The following is a 14,651-nucleotide window of genomic DNA, read 5'->3' on the forward strand; positions in this document are numbered from 1 at the left end:
TCGCAAAAAGATCGCGCAAACCTGTCCGATTTCCCGCGTGCCAGTCTACCACAAACAACCGCGTCTCCAATGTTGGAAAGTACAGACGCTATTATTCGAGGTAATGCATCGAACTTCTCCTTCTCCATGAAACGCAAGGCCTCACCCAAGTTCGCGCACCCCAGGGCAGCTCACAAAGCTTAATTCGACTGTTCTTCGTCATCCTCACTACAGTCCAGATCTCGCACCTTTCGACTTCATTTTTATGGCCCAAAGAAGGATGCCCTCCACAGGAAGCAGATCGTGGATAATGGAGAGGTTACTGATGCAGCAAGACGTCGGCCAACGGAGTGGTGCCATGTGTGAATACAGGCGATCAAGTAAGATGGCGTGCGGCGACAGCTCGGAACGGAGAAAATGTTGAAAAATACGTTTTGTAACCAAGAGTGTGAGGAATAATGTGGTGTATTGGAATCTTGAATAATACTAACCTAATTTCAGAAAAATGTGTTACTTTACTTACTGAACGTCTCACGTAAAAGGCAACACTCAAGTAGTTCAATTAAATTGAGAAATAATCCGCACACACACACACACACACACACACACACACACACACACACACACACACACACACTAGTTATGTATGAGAATTTTACCTCGAACATAGTAACAGCAAAGAACGGGAGTTCAGCAAAAGCACAACACGGGTGATGCGTTGTAACTCACTACATTATTGCTAACGGACTCTCAGTATTATACGCGAGTGTGTTATTTCGCGTAACGGCGTGTAAAGAACAAATAGCTCTGAGTACTATGGGACTTAACATCTGAGGTCATCAGTCCCCTAGACTTAAACCTAACTAACCTAAGAACATCACACACATCCATGTCCGAGGCAAGATTCGAACCTGCGACCGTTGCGGTCGCGCGGTTCCAAACTGTAGCACCTAGAACCGCTCGGCCACTCCGGCCGGCTACAGTATTAAAAGTAGAGTCACAATGTAAAAGATGTAAATGTTTAAAGTAATGTAGTGGAACACTTTTCATTAAGTTACAGCACACTTAACCATGTGCAGTTAGAGCCATAAAGCATTAAGACGACTTAGCAGTCTAAAATTACACGGGATTCCGCGCATGTTAAGAATGATTACTGTGCCATTAAACCTTCCATCTCAATGAGCACAGTAATTCAGAGGATAATATCATAATTACAAGGCTATATTTCAATAATTAAGTTATGTTCAACAGATGTCTGCTGACAGAAGTTTCACTTCCGAAACCAGCAGCCTTTAGTAAAAGACGTAGCAATAAAAGTTAATTTTATTTACTGTACAAAAACGAAGGAAGTATATCTCGACACAGTTCATTATTTGTTCTTACTAAAGTTCCGCGTTCAGGACCTAGACGGGCCAATTGCACCCGACCTACCGCCGTGTCATCCTCTGGCAATAGATCGAACCCGGGTGCCCCGTCAGCAGTGCTGAACATCAGCTATGGAGGTAGACTATTTATTTTTAGTAAGAATTTTTAAAAACAAGACTTTTTAGAACTCTGAAGACGGTGTAATCATTAAAGACAGACGTAACTGTAATTTTCTTATGAAATATCAGGAAATATTCGGCAACGATCCCGTAGGAGGAATCACTCTGCCTCACAAAAGTAATTTGAGATTTAGGGAAACCACAAAAAAATACAAGCCATATGATGACGAAGGTTGCAACACAGTTTTATATGATCAAGAGATATATAAAGTGTTCGAAACCTTTAGGGCCATAATTATAAAGACTGAAAAGGTTCGTATCATAGCGATAACGCAGGAGTGGATGTTGCCCGCGCTGTTCAAAATGTTCAAATGTGTGTGAATTCCTAATGGACCAAACTGCTTAAGTAATCGGTTCCCTAGACTTACACACCACTTAAACTATCTTATACTAAGAACAACACACACACCCATGCCAGAGGAAGGACTCCGGCGGGAGGGATGGCGCAGCCCGTGCATGACGCCTCAAACCACGCAGCCACCCCGCGCAGCTGCCCTTACCTGCCTTATTAAAGAGGATATTGGATTGTTGCCGTGGGCAGCGCGTTCTCCACATCTAGCACACACCGGAAGCATCCGACCACGGGTGGCCGAAAAACTGGCAAACCACTCCTCGCCATCCTCAGCGAGGAACTCAGGCACAGCGCGGAAGAGGCATGGAATGATGTACCACTGTCTGTCATCCAACATCAGTTCGACTCGATATTCAGCAGGGTTACAGCCACTGTTGCTGCAGGAAGTTGCACACTGTGTACAGCAAACCACTTTAAAAATTTGATCGTGTATTCTACCTAATTCACTGTATATGCAAAGTGAATGACATTTCATTATTTGCTATCTTAGAATAATTTTAATACCTAGCCGCGTATTACATTGCTGAAGATAACACGGCAGGCAGAAGATACCAGCATCTACAATAAATACACCTTCAATTACTATTGTTGTATTCATCACTCTGAAGACTTAATTGCTGCAGCCCTTCGCGCTTGTTTATCTTTTGTGTTTTTATATGTGCATAACTATTGCACCCTACATGCATTTTCATATGTTTACTGTATTCGAACCGCCGGCCGAGGTGACCGAGCGGTTCTAGGCGCTACAGTCTGGAACCGCGCGACCGCTACGGTCGCAGGTTCGAATCCTGCCTCGGGCATGGATGTGTGTGATGTCCTTAGGTTAGTCAGTTTTAAGTTCTAGGGGACTGATGACCTCAGATGTTAAGTCCCATAGTGCTCAGAGCGATTTGTATTCGAGCCTTCGTTTCGCTCAGTAATTTCTACATCTACACTTGCCTCGATTACCAAATTAACTGTTCCCTGATTCCTCAGGATGTGTCTTATAATCGATACCTCCTCTTGCAAAGGGAGGTTTCCAGTGATGGAATCTACTTTTTGAAATCATCTGTACGATGATATAGCTTAAGGTCCCTGGTATCAAACTCTGGTGGTATTCACCCTTGTGAAGTAATCGACGAAAAACAGTTCGGAATTTCGCGTGATGTTCTTTAGCTTTCGCAAATGGCGTACACGTATTTAGTAGATTGGTTCAGCAGTGTAACCGTGAAGGTGCAGACTACGTGTGCAAGAGGTCGAGAGTTCGAATGTCGTTAGAAAATGAAAATTTTTCATTTTTGAATCTTTATCGAAAATGATTTTAATCATTATTTTTATTCAATTTACTGCGTTAAATGTATTTTGTTTCTTCCTATTCCTTTATCATATCATTATATACTACATATTAATTTTTCGAAATTTCTCTCATATTTTCTTGCTATCATACTTTTTTCCACATGAGATCTTAGTGCATGTTAATTAAATTACCTTATTTATCTATCATAATATTTAAGTACTAAAAACTGTCGATGTATCGGTTAAAAAACAAAAGACGCAATGAACTGTTTACATTGATTGTGCCGTTGCGTCAAAATATTTTTTCGTTGCAGGATGCACATTTTCTGGATAGTTAACGTCAAAAAGCATTTAAAACATTAATAATTATCTCACGATGGACAAAGTAAAGCAGATGAAGATTTCAGTGAAAGAGGGGTTCATAAATAAAATGAAATTCAAGCAAAACGTGGAACAGAAATAATGAATGCAATAACATGAACAAAAATGTAGGATTGTAAAACGGAAGCAATTAAATATAAGTTAATACATAAAAGTAACTGAAATCACATGCACAAAGATTCCAAGTGGGAAATGCAAGATGGAAAGAAAAAAACGAGAGTAATTTGACATAAATTAATACATTGATTAAAATGATGTGACAAAGGAGGAGAAATAAAATAAATACATTTACGCCAATGAATTGAATAAAAATAACGATTAAAGTAATTTCGATGAAGATTTAAAAAATAGTAAATTTCAGAGAACTTGACAATATATGAGCTTACGACCTTTTTCACATGAGTGCTGTATCTTGATTTTTGCGTTGCGCAATCTGTCTGTTATGTCTCCATGCTATAAAGATGAAAAGTATCACGCAAAATTCAGATTTTTTTTCGGTTACTCGCAAACGACGGCCCACTAGGATAAATGGCTGAAGGGTTTGAAACTTTAGACCTTAACCTACTAGATGACAATTGCTGATTTATACGAAATAAAATCATCATAACTTCTGAACGGTTTGAGCTACGACGTTCAAACTACACGGTCGGCCGCCGGGCATGATGGGAATTAGTATGCGCATGCCTATGGCTTGGTTTAGCGACGAAGCCCACATCCATTTGGATGGGTTCGTCAATAAGCAAAACTGGTGCATTGGGGGGACTGAGAATCCGCATTTCTGCGATCGAGCAGTCTTCATCCTCCAGTAACGGTGTAAGGTGGCTATAATTTCGCACCTTACAAGTACTCATCTACATACTTTGCCGTGATTTACAACAAGAATTGGGTATCATTTGATAGGTTGTACATCGTGTATATGAATATTTAAAGAAAACTGACATTGTCACGCACACCTTGTAAATGGTTCTTAACGCTTATTGCATGAAAGGTGGCGGAGTGTCTTTATTATCAAAACGGCGTAATGAATGATTGCGTATACTATGCGAGGTTGGAACGCCAGTGGAAATGAAACAGCAGGCGTAACTCAAGCCCTGGGTGAAAAAGCCCGCACAGGCGTGTTGGTCCTGCTTAATACAGGAAGTAGACAAGACGGACAACCGGGTCACCTGAGCACTGAAGCACAATACAGCGGCGGCCGGCTAGTAGTTCTAGCGCGGCCGGAAGTATAACCGGATAATATTTCAGAAACTCTGAAAAGCTTGGACGCAGCAGAGAGGAACGAGGAAGCGTTACCTCTGAAATGACGCAGGCTGGGTTATTTCAGAGGAGTTTTTACTCTGAGAAGCGTACCGTTGTATGTATTCCTAATTAACGAGGATAGGTGTTTCCTCGCAAACTTTCCGCGCCGGACGACAAAAGACAAAAATATGGTTGGTCGGCGTTTGCAAGAATCTGTAGAGAGGGAGAATATTCCGTGGTTTCGATAATATGATTCGCCTTATGCAGTTACGAGGGACTTTGCTGGGAAGCCAGCGGTGGAGAGAATGAGGTCCTCCGTTTTGAGCGCCCGTGTTTGACGGTCGCTCATTATCAGCTTTTTTGGTACAGACGGACTTGCTGTCTTTGCTCTCAGGAGATTTTAGAGTTAGAACGGTTAGGCACTGCACTGTTGCGAACTTATACGATTCTGGACTTCGCCTCCGTGTAGGGAGTCGTCGTTGAGTACGCAGTGTTCAGTGACTGAGAGCACTACTTCTGTCTATACTCACGTTGAGACGTTATCTGAATTCCGTTCTTGTGGCTGGGAGTTCGCGTTTCTTGTCTGTATAACACAGAGAGGAGGAGAATGTATTAGATTATACTAGTCAGAGGACCGCCTTCTGCCGTCCTAGTGTTTGAATGAGTTCGTTTTTTATTTTGTGGCTGGAGTTCTTCCATCGTCGCAGACGTGTACGAGAACCATCACTCCGATGCACCGGATGGAGTACATACGGTGATATTGCTAATTGCTTGGGCTTATTAGGGCTATAAAGCTAAACAGCTGTGATCACGTAAGTTTTATTTCCACTGAGGTTGCACACCACTGCAGAGAATCTTCGAAAGTAGTGTCTTCTAGTGTTTGGTACATAGATGATGTCAGTCATATTGCAGTATTTATATTAGATCGGGAAGCTATATAAAGGGGCAGATTTGGACAACTGATCAGTAATATTAGTTAGGAAATTCATTTGTATCTCTATATGTCGATTGGACATTGATATATAAACATTTGTAATATATAAATGGGTTTAAATCTACGATAAATGTATAAGCAGAAACAACATTTATCATTTAGTAGTCACTAGTTCCCTTAATCATTCATTTATGTTTATGTTGTAATTTATATGTTAAACAGCAAGAAGGAGGAAATAATATCACCATTAAGAGATCATAAGATCTGCTTCAGGGGGTAGTCAGACAGGATCAAATGTTCATTTATGCGATCAGTATTGTTCACGCACTGGAAAATGGCAAAACAGGGGCACGCCGGCGACCGAGGCGTTGCGAAGTAGGCAAGCACAGATAGCCTTGCTGACAGCAGCAGTCTACCAGCAGGCTGAGGCAAGGACGCACACAGACCGAGCGCCGAGCGAAGCCTGGAGAGTGCTGAGTAAGGGGAAGTGAGGCCAGCACGTTAAGTTACGCTGCAATATACTGCGGGAATAATAACAAAAAGCTACTACCGAGGGTAAAAAAAGTCCTCCTGCCGGATATAAATAGTGGAGCGCAGGCAGCACAGACAGAAGCCATTAGGAAGCAGTTCGGATCTGACGATGGACGTGGTCCGTGTCCGAATGTTCAATCTTCGTAGGTGACGATTCCGGAAGTCTGTTCCAGCTCGCAGGAGTCATCCGTTCGCCGCCAGATGTCAACTTCAGCTCTGGAGGTCGGCCCGATTTCGGTCGGCACCATGGCTGACTAACTACAGTGAGAACTCCCAGCAGGAGCGGCCGCAGTGTGGTCGTGGTCACAGGCGCCGCCGGGGACTGACGCACGAACTTCACGGCAACCCGGCCACACGGCGCGTGGTCCGTCCATGACAGGACCTCGCGGACATCGCGACTCCGTGGGCGTGCCAGTACTGGGGCGCCGTGCGGCAGCGAGTTCATCTCAACCACAGGGCATCCTGGCTTCAGCAGAGTACTGGTGGCCTGAGTGAGGCTCCCGAGTGCGATCAGCGGCGCGCGTTGCGCGCATTGTCGGAGAATCTACACAGCAGAAGCCAGGCGGAGGGATCGGCAGGGCTGGGCAGCGACGACGAGGGAGAAATTGTAAAGAAAGTTCAATAAATAATTGTAAAACTGCATACCGTCTCAGTCTTTGGCGCAGCCACTGCGTCTGCTGCTAACAAGTGGCTCCCCGGGGATTTGCCTTGGATGTAGATGTGGATCTGGATCTGGCCATTATTTGGTATTCACGAAATAATGGAATGGCTCTAATATGTTGAAAATCCGACGCCAAGAAGAAATTTTATAGAGCATTCGCACATCAACAGCCGTGAGTAAAGTTAGCCGCCATTATGCCTGCCACTAATCTTCGCCAATGCTTCACAAAGATTGTAAATTTGTGATAAGATCTTAAGGGACCAAACTGCTGAGGTCATCAGTCCCTAAGCCTATACACTACTTAATCTAACTTAACGTAACTTACGCTATGGACAACAGACACACCCATGCCCGAGGGAGGACTCGAACATCCGACGTGGGGAGCCGCAAGGACCGCGGCAAGGCGCCTCAGACCGCGCGGGGTATACATTCAGTTACGTAATGTATATTCGCATGGACCATTTAATTTGCGTGTTGTTTCAATAATACTCACATAAAACGTCAATTCGTGTTCCAAACCATAACTTCAATCCTGATCACGAACCTACGCACGGTCCTCACCTAAGTGCTACTAAAACCCGAGTATCCTGATTTAAATGAATAATTCTGGCATTCGTGTGTTTAAAAGCGGTTTTTTGTCCAAAGTAAAAGGAGTAGTGAAAGTTAAAGTAAGAGCAAAATTTGGATGTTTTGTTTATGGAATACTCCAAGTGAAATTGCTAAGGTAGGAATTTTAAGTACAAAAATTTAAAGATCAATAAATAGGAAAGTGAAAACCTTAATTATTTAATGGCTAAAAACGATAAAAGTGAAGTTTGATAGGCTTTTGATAACGTATCCTTAGTTTATTAAAAAATATAGTTTTGTAGGATTACACAGCAAGATTGTGTAAATATTATTGCCAAGAATACCTGCTCCACAGGTGATTCAAGTACATATAAATCTTTAATGAACCGATTTGCGGTAGTACTGATACAAGTGAAGTTACGCACATTTTCAAAGATAGGGTAGTTTTGGTACCCAACATGAATGGTTCCTTTTGAAGTTAAGCCCAGTGTTGCATTTTATTACCTTGCAAGGTAATTTAACTGAATGATTAACTTTAGAGATAGTTTTTACTTTTGCAGTAATCAAAGAATCTTGGCTAGTGAAACTATACCAGTTTATGGGTCCCATCATATTGTCCTCCTATTAAGAAAAAGAAATCATCAATTACTGTTACTGTTACTAAGGAAAACTGCTATATGCAGAGGAGCTTAAGAAATGTATTTAAGTTATTATTTATCTTTATTTGTGTTATTCGTGTCAGTCAAGATAGAAGCCCCTCATATCCAAAATCAGTTCTGTACTTCATGTAGTGATGTTTCAGTATTTTGATTAAGTAATGCTATTAATTGTGGCCGCCATTAGTATGAGCTCGGTGCAATTTCGCTCCCCATGATTTACTGATGTGGTTCAAATGGTTCTGAGCACTATGAGACTTAACATCTGTGGTCATCAGTCCCCCAGAAATTAGAACTACTTAAACCTAACTAACCTAAGGACATCACACACACCCACGCCCGAGGCAGGTTTCGAACCTGCGACCGTAGCAGTCGCGCGGTTCCGGACTGAGCGCCTACAACCGTTAGACCACCGCGGCCGGCACTGGTGTGGTAACTGCTGCTACACACAGTACAGAGTGCACTGTGACAGTTTGAATCCTGTTTGATATTCAAAGGGAAATCCCAACTAAAGTAACTTCAATAATTAGTATCCAATTTTCTCAAATATATATTTTCTAATTAATGTGTGTAATCAGGCTGGCGACCGCTCAATTTTTTTCCATTCACTTATAATTTTACCACTTCTGTTAATTCCCAAGGCTAAGGCCCGTTTGGTTTTACCGTTAACTTCACAAAATTCGAAATTATAGTCCGGTACACTTTTCCATTAGAGACACGCACGATCGAACTTTGAAATCCTCTCAGAAGGTAACATTAGCGTGTTTCACGGCACGTTAGTGTCATACGTCGCTTTTCCCGTGACAGAACTAAAGGTTCAGTGATCAGGGAATAGTGTTCTAGGAGCTCTACCCAATCGAAGCAGGAGAGTGTTTGATGTCCTGGAGGAGCACTCTGGCGACAGCACTCTGGAGTAACCAGAGCCCACTGGCATAGGCTTCGATTGGCCGCCAAGTTCTCCAGATCTGAACGCATGCGACTCCTTTTTGTGGGGCTATATTAAGGACAAGGTGCACAGCAACAACCCCAAAACCACTGCTGAGCTGAAAACAGCCATTCCATTCACGAGGTCATCGACAGCATCGATGTTCAGACACTTCAGCGGGTCATGCAGAATTTCGCTATTCGTGTGCACCACGTCATCGCCAATGATGGCTGGCATAGCGAACATGTCATAACCTAAACTCGAATATTTGTAGCGACGTTTACACGTTGAATAAAGTTTAATTTACGTTTTTTCATATAGTTAAACAATTGTCACCGTATGGATGATTTCAAAAAGTTGATTCCATCGCTGGGGATCTCACCTTGTTCAAGAATTTGTGCCGTAAAGCTCTTTTCTCCCCAGTTCGATTAAGCATCTATTCATTAGTTACTCGACCCTCTCACCTGAACTTCAACATTCTTCTGTAGTACTACATTTCAGAGGTTAAACACTGGACTCGCATTCGGGAGGACGACGGTTCAATTCCGCGTCCGGCCATCCTGATTTAGGTTTTCCGTGATTTCTCTAAATCGCTCCAGGCGAATGCCGGGATGGTTCCTTTCAAAGGACACGGCCGACTTCCTTCCCTGTCCTTCCCTAATCCGATGAGACCGATGACGTCGCTGTCTGGTCTCCTTCCCCAAATCAACCCAACCCAACTACATTTCAAATGCTATAAATTTCCTTTTTGCCTCTACTATTTATCTTTCACGTTTCTCTTCCGTACAAGGCTATACCCAGAAAATACCAACACTTGAAGTTATTCGACTTTAACATATTTATCAGGAAAGTTTTTCTTGCTGCTGTCACACTACACTTCAACTCTCTTTACTTGTGTCGTCGTCTACTTTCAGTGTCTTATTCCCTAATCTCATTCTCCCGACTTCACCTGACTTAACTGGATTGCACTTTATTACACTCGTTCCACTGATGGTCGTCTTACAACCTCTTTGGCCATTCCTTTGAAACGAAAGAAGTAATGTCTATGGACAAAAGCGAGAAACCAAATTTGCACTTGTTATTTTAGACACGTGAGATGCGGTATTTTGCAGAAAGAGAAGGCAGCTGTTAAACAGCGGCGGAGCTCCGATAAAGCGAAGAGGATGAGAGCACTTCAACAGCCGCGGCCTGCTAGCTGCTACCTGTTGCGCCCGTCCCACCCAAGCGCTGCTTCTCCCGCAGCTCTGCTCGCTTCATCGCTTTCTAACAATAAATAGCGCCAGCGCTGCAAAGTTATCCAAGTTACAAGAGTACCTTAGCACTGCAAATACTTACTGTATACCAATCGCTCACAAACTTCCCCAATAATGCTGCATTCACTATGTCACGGGATCAACACCAAAATCTAATGTCTCGCCAAGCTCTGCCACTTTTCTGAGGCTACTACGGATACCTTTATCTGGGGTTCTTCCAGTTATTTGACGAAGCGCCGTTGGTAAGTAGCCAAAATACAGTGCCTGCCCTGTTACCCTAACAGAAAAATTTTAAAAACGGTAGTTTTGAATACATTTTGGCAGACACATTTTTTAAATATGTATTTTTAAAGTGTATTTTGAAACTTATTTTAATTTTTACAGATGTACACGTATTTTTTTAAAGATAAGCAAATATGTACAGACATGAGATTTCAATACACACTCTCATAAAAGATGCGATTAAAATGTAAGTTTTGTTTCCTACAGTTTTAAATTTTCTTTGGATACACTCTACCATGGGCGTTACAAGTATTATTGTACAGTCAATTGCCGGCCGCGGTGGTCTCGCGGTTCTAGGCGCTCCGTCCGCAGCCGCGCGATTGCTGCGGTCGCAGGTTCGAATCCTGCCTCGGGCATGGATGTGTGTGATGTCCTTAGGCTAGTTAGGTTTAAGTAGTTCTAGGGGACTGATGACCACAGATGTTAAGTCCCATAGTGCTCAGAGCCATTTGAACCATTTTTTTTTTTGTACAGTCAATTTAATAGTTGGCGCAGTCACTGTCATCATTTACTACTGTTTCTCAATTACTTTAAACGTAAGTTTAAGTACTACGATACGACAGTTTAACCCTCACAGCTGTTAGACAAATCTAAACAATCTTTAATGTTGTCAGCCAGCTTTAAACGTAAGTCACCATACTTCGTTACTTCATGTAACGTCAATATGATTTTTCCGCATTGTCTCAATTTGTATCTTGTACAGTGCATATTCTAACGATGCTCTTGTTCATTTCAGGGGCGAAACCGGTAAATAAGAAATACAAAGTGCGACTTGTGGCTGTTTTTGAAAACAGTTTTAACAGTCGCTAACCCTGCAGGCAATTCCCGTTCATGCTAAGTTAATGTCTTTGTCAGTAGCATATCATCCCCTCCTGCAGTATTTTTAGTGGACAGTGCTTTGTCTTTCTATGGTTCTTATCCTCTGCAGTACAAAAAGCACAGAGACTCTAAATAAATCATTGAGACAGAAATAATCTGTGGTGTCACCGCCAGACACCACACTTGCTAGGTGGTAGCTTAAATCGGCCGCGGTCCATTTAGTACATGTCGGACCCGCGTGTCGCCACTGTGTGATCGCAGACCTAGCGCCACCACAAGGCAGGTCTCGATATACGATAGAGCACTCGCCCCAGTTGTACGACGACATTGCTAGCGACAATACGGACGAAGCCTTCCTCTCATTTGCCGAGAGACAGTTAGAACAGCCTTCTGCTAAGTCCATGGCTACGACCTAGCAAGGCGCCATTAGCCTTACCTAGTTTGAGAGTTATCGTATAAATGTCTCAAGGAGAACGCTGTATTCATCAAAGAATAAAAGTTAAGTATAAAGCAGCTACGTACTTTTCTTGCTACCATTCAATAGTTATCCTGTTCGAGACTTGACGCCAGTCGGCGTGTGTGTACGCGTGCCTTTCTTTCGGCTCCCTTCCCAGTGTGGCGTAGCAAGCTTGTTACGCCACAACATAATCCATAACATTCTTCATGTTAGTTTCAGTTTCACACACGTGTTTTACGTTCGACGTTTTTGTTTATAACGATCGTGTAGCACATTACTGCGGTACATAGAGAGAAAGACTGATGTGGTCAGAATAAATGAATGTTCATCAAGATGAGACTGATATGAGGGGCAATGTGGAATTCATATTAAGTCCAGTGTTAACCGAGCTAACTATAGAATGTGGCGATTTTAGTTTGCCTCGAAATAAACATCCATTTTCCACGTTAATTCCTCCTCCGCTTCCCAGCCTCCGTGTTAACAAGAATGACATGTACCTTTTTCCATTTGTACTGGAAATGCAGGACTTGGGAGGGGCCTAGTTGTGTTCTGCCACTTCAAGGTAGAGGACTCACATTTCGTAATACTCCACTTACCTGATATCTATAGATGTCTTCGTCACAACGCAGATGTGGTGCTCAGGCCGCAAGTTTGTTGTTCTTGACGTGACGCTGTAAAATAACTTGTGAGATGGCTAAGGCTCTCAGTTCTATTAAATGATCCGATAAGTTCCAAATCTCAGATGTCAATAGCTTTTTATTCACAACACACGAAGCAGATAATGCTATAAACTTCCTAAAAGGCGAAATGCATGTATGCGCCTACAGAGTCACACCTTTCACTATTCATTTTAGAATCAATCACAATTCTATTACATTCAATCTTGTAGTAAACATTTTCATTTTCACAAAAATGGTACACATTGTTACTCCGTGCTCTCTGCTTTGCATAAAGAGTTCCGACATACGAATAAAATTTTATGCGGCAGACATTCGAGATCTTAATAACAGTGCGGCGTGTACAGCGAAACATACCGTTCAACATCTTACTCCAAACTGACTAGATAACCGGAATCACTTCGCTTCGTAGAGCACATTTGGCGGCAGTCGAAGATCGAAGTGCTTCCTCTGACAATCGTTTTTCTAATGTTAATAAAAATAGTTAAAAATGAGATCTGAAATAGTTAGATTAAAGCTTGCTACTGAAAGTGCATTCACCATGATAGACAATTAAATCTGAATTATGGTTTATGAAATTAATAAACAAATCTTAGAAACTTGGCGCGCAGTCTCATGTGGCGGCAACCAATCAGATTATACTCCTGTTAAACTGGCACAATAGCTCACGCAACTGGTACTCATTGTACCAAATCTGCCTCTCAACCCACTTCTTACCTCATGCCTCAGCTACTGTAATCTCAAAAAAACTGTAGAGTGAATCTTAGAATAGAATCTTACGGCCCAAAGCCAGAAATGTCTCAACATATCTTAGCTTCAAAGTGATATGAATAATATTATAAAATGTTTGTATGCCAGAGTGCTTTATTTACAGTGATGCTCTGTAAAGCCTTATCCATTATCCTGGAAAATCGTAAGGAACATAGCAGGACAAATCGCCGTCCTCTAGAACATACTGCAGGAGTGGCCGAAATGCTGTAGACATGGAGACAATCTTCAAATATGAAGATGGACAAATAGCCCTAAACCAGCTATTACATTGAAATCAAGCATTTTATAAGTATTTTTTGGCTGGTTGCGTAATTCACCAACGATCATTAAAGGCCGCGGAGTTCACGAGAGCCAGCATGGATAAAATGACAATTACAAGTTAATCATCCAACCATGAAGTGGCTTTGTTTAACACACAAGAAACTGCGTCATTCTTCTTCCACTTGACGTTTATAAAGTACCATGTGAACAAAGCCATCGTTAAGCTGGTCCAACTGAGGAGATGAGATCAGCGACGCTAGGAACAAAGACAACGACGGGACCACCGTTGCCCAGGTAACTCAGTGCCGGTAGTGAACCGAATTCCGCATAATGGCCACGTTGCACATAGGTAAAGTTTCCGGGAATGACAAAAAAAATTATCGACAGTAAACATTATTTACAGCTTCGCCTTCGTGGAGCACGGCTTTAGGGAATTTAAAGGAGTGGAACGGTGAGGATGGCGCATGTGCCGGCTACGACTGGAATATCAACGCAAAATAAACTGCACATTTTAACTCCACGTCATTCTGACCAATAAGTATGTCACTTTCTAAATGAATATATACTAGGACTAGAATTTAAAGCGAATTTCAGATACTGTTTCTACAAATGTAGCACGTATCTTCAAGTGACATAAAGGGTGTTCAAAACGTAAAGCTTTTGAGTCATCAGTCTTCTTGCAATTTTGCCATATGATGACATGATGGAGTCCGTGGCTGTTGTTTGAAGACAAATGTTGATGGTGTTAGGACAGCAACCAGCCACAAATTTACTTTCAGTTCCTTGTGTGCCAGATCGAGACTGGAACTCGGGACTTTTGACTTTCACAGACAAGTGCTCTACCAACTGAGCCACCCAAGCACGACTCACGCCCCGTCCTCACAGCTTTACTTCTGCCAGTATCTCGTCTCATACCTTCCAAACTTCACAGAAGCTCTCCTGCGAAACTCGGGATGGGGGCGCCACACAATAACCCGCGGTTCGGTGTGGGCCGGCGGAAGTGTGGGTGGACGGCTGTGGCCTGTTGTGGGGTTGTCAACCACTGAGGGCTACGGCGGGATGAGGCCTCCATGTCTTTTCTAGGTCC

The 14,651-nt window shown here is 42.6% G+C and overlaps 1 protein-coding gene across 1 annotated transcript in view; it reads right to left on the reverse strand.

Moving 5' to 3' along the window:
• LOC126470529 (liprin-alpha-1) overlaps positions 1–14,651 on the reverse strand; it is a 1,209,312-nt gene that overhangs the window by 714,459 nt on the left and 480,202 nt on the right. The window lies entirely within an intron of this gene.

Source organism: Schistocerca serialis, chromosome 3, assembly GCF_023864345.2.
Source record: "Schistocerca serialis cubense isolate TAMUIC-IGC-003099 chromosome 3, iqSchSeri2.2, whole genome shotgun sequence".
In the NCBI taxonomy this organism is placed as follows: domain Eukaryota; kingdom Metazoa; phylum Arthropoda; class Insecta; order Orthoptera; family Acrididae; genus Schistocerca; species Schistocerca serialis.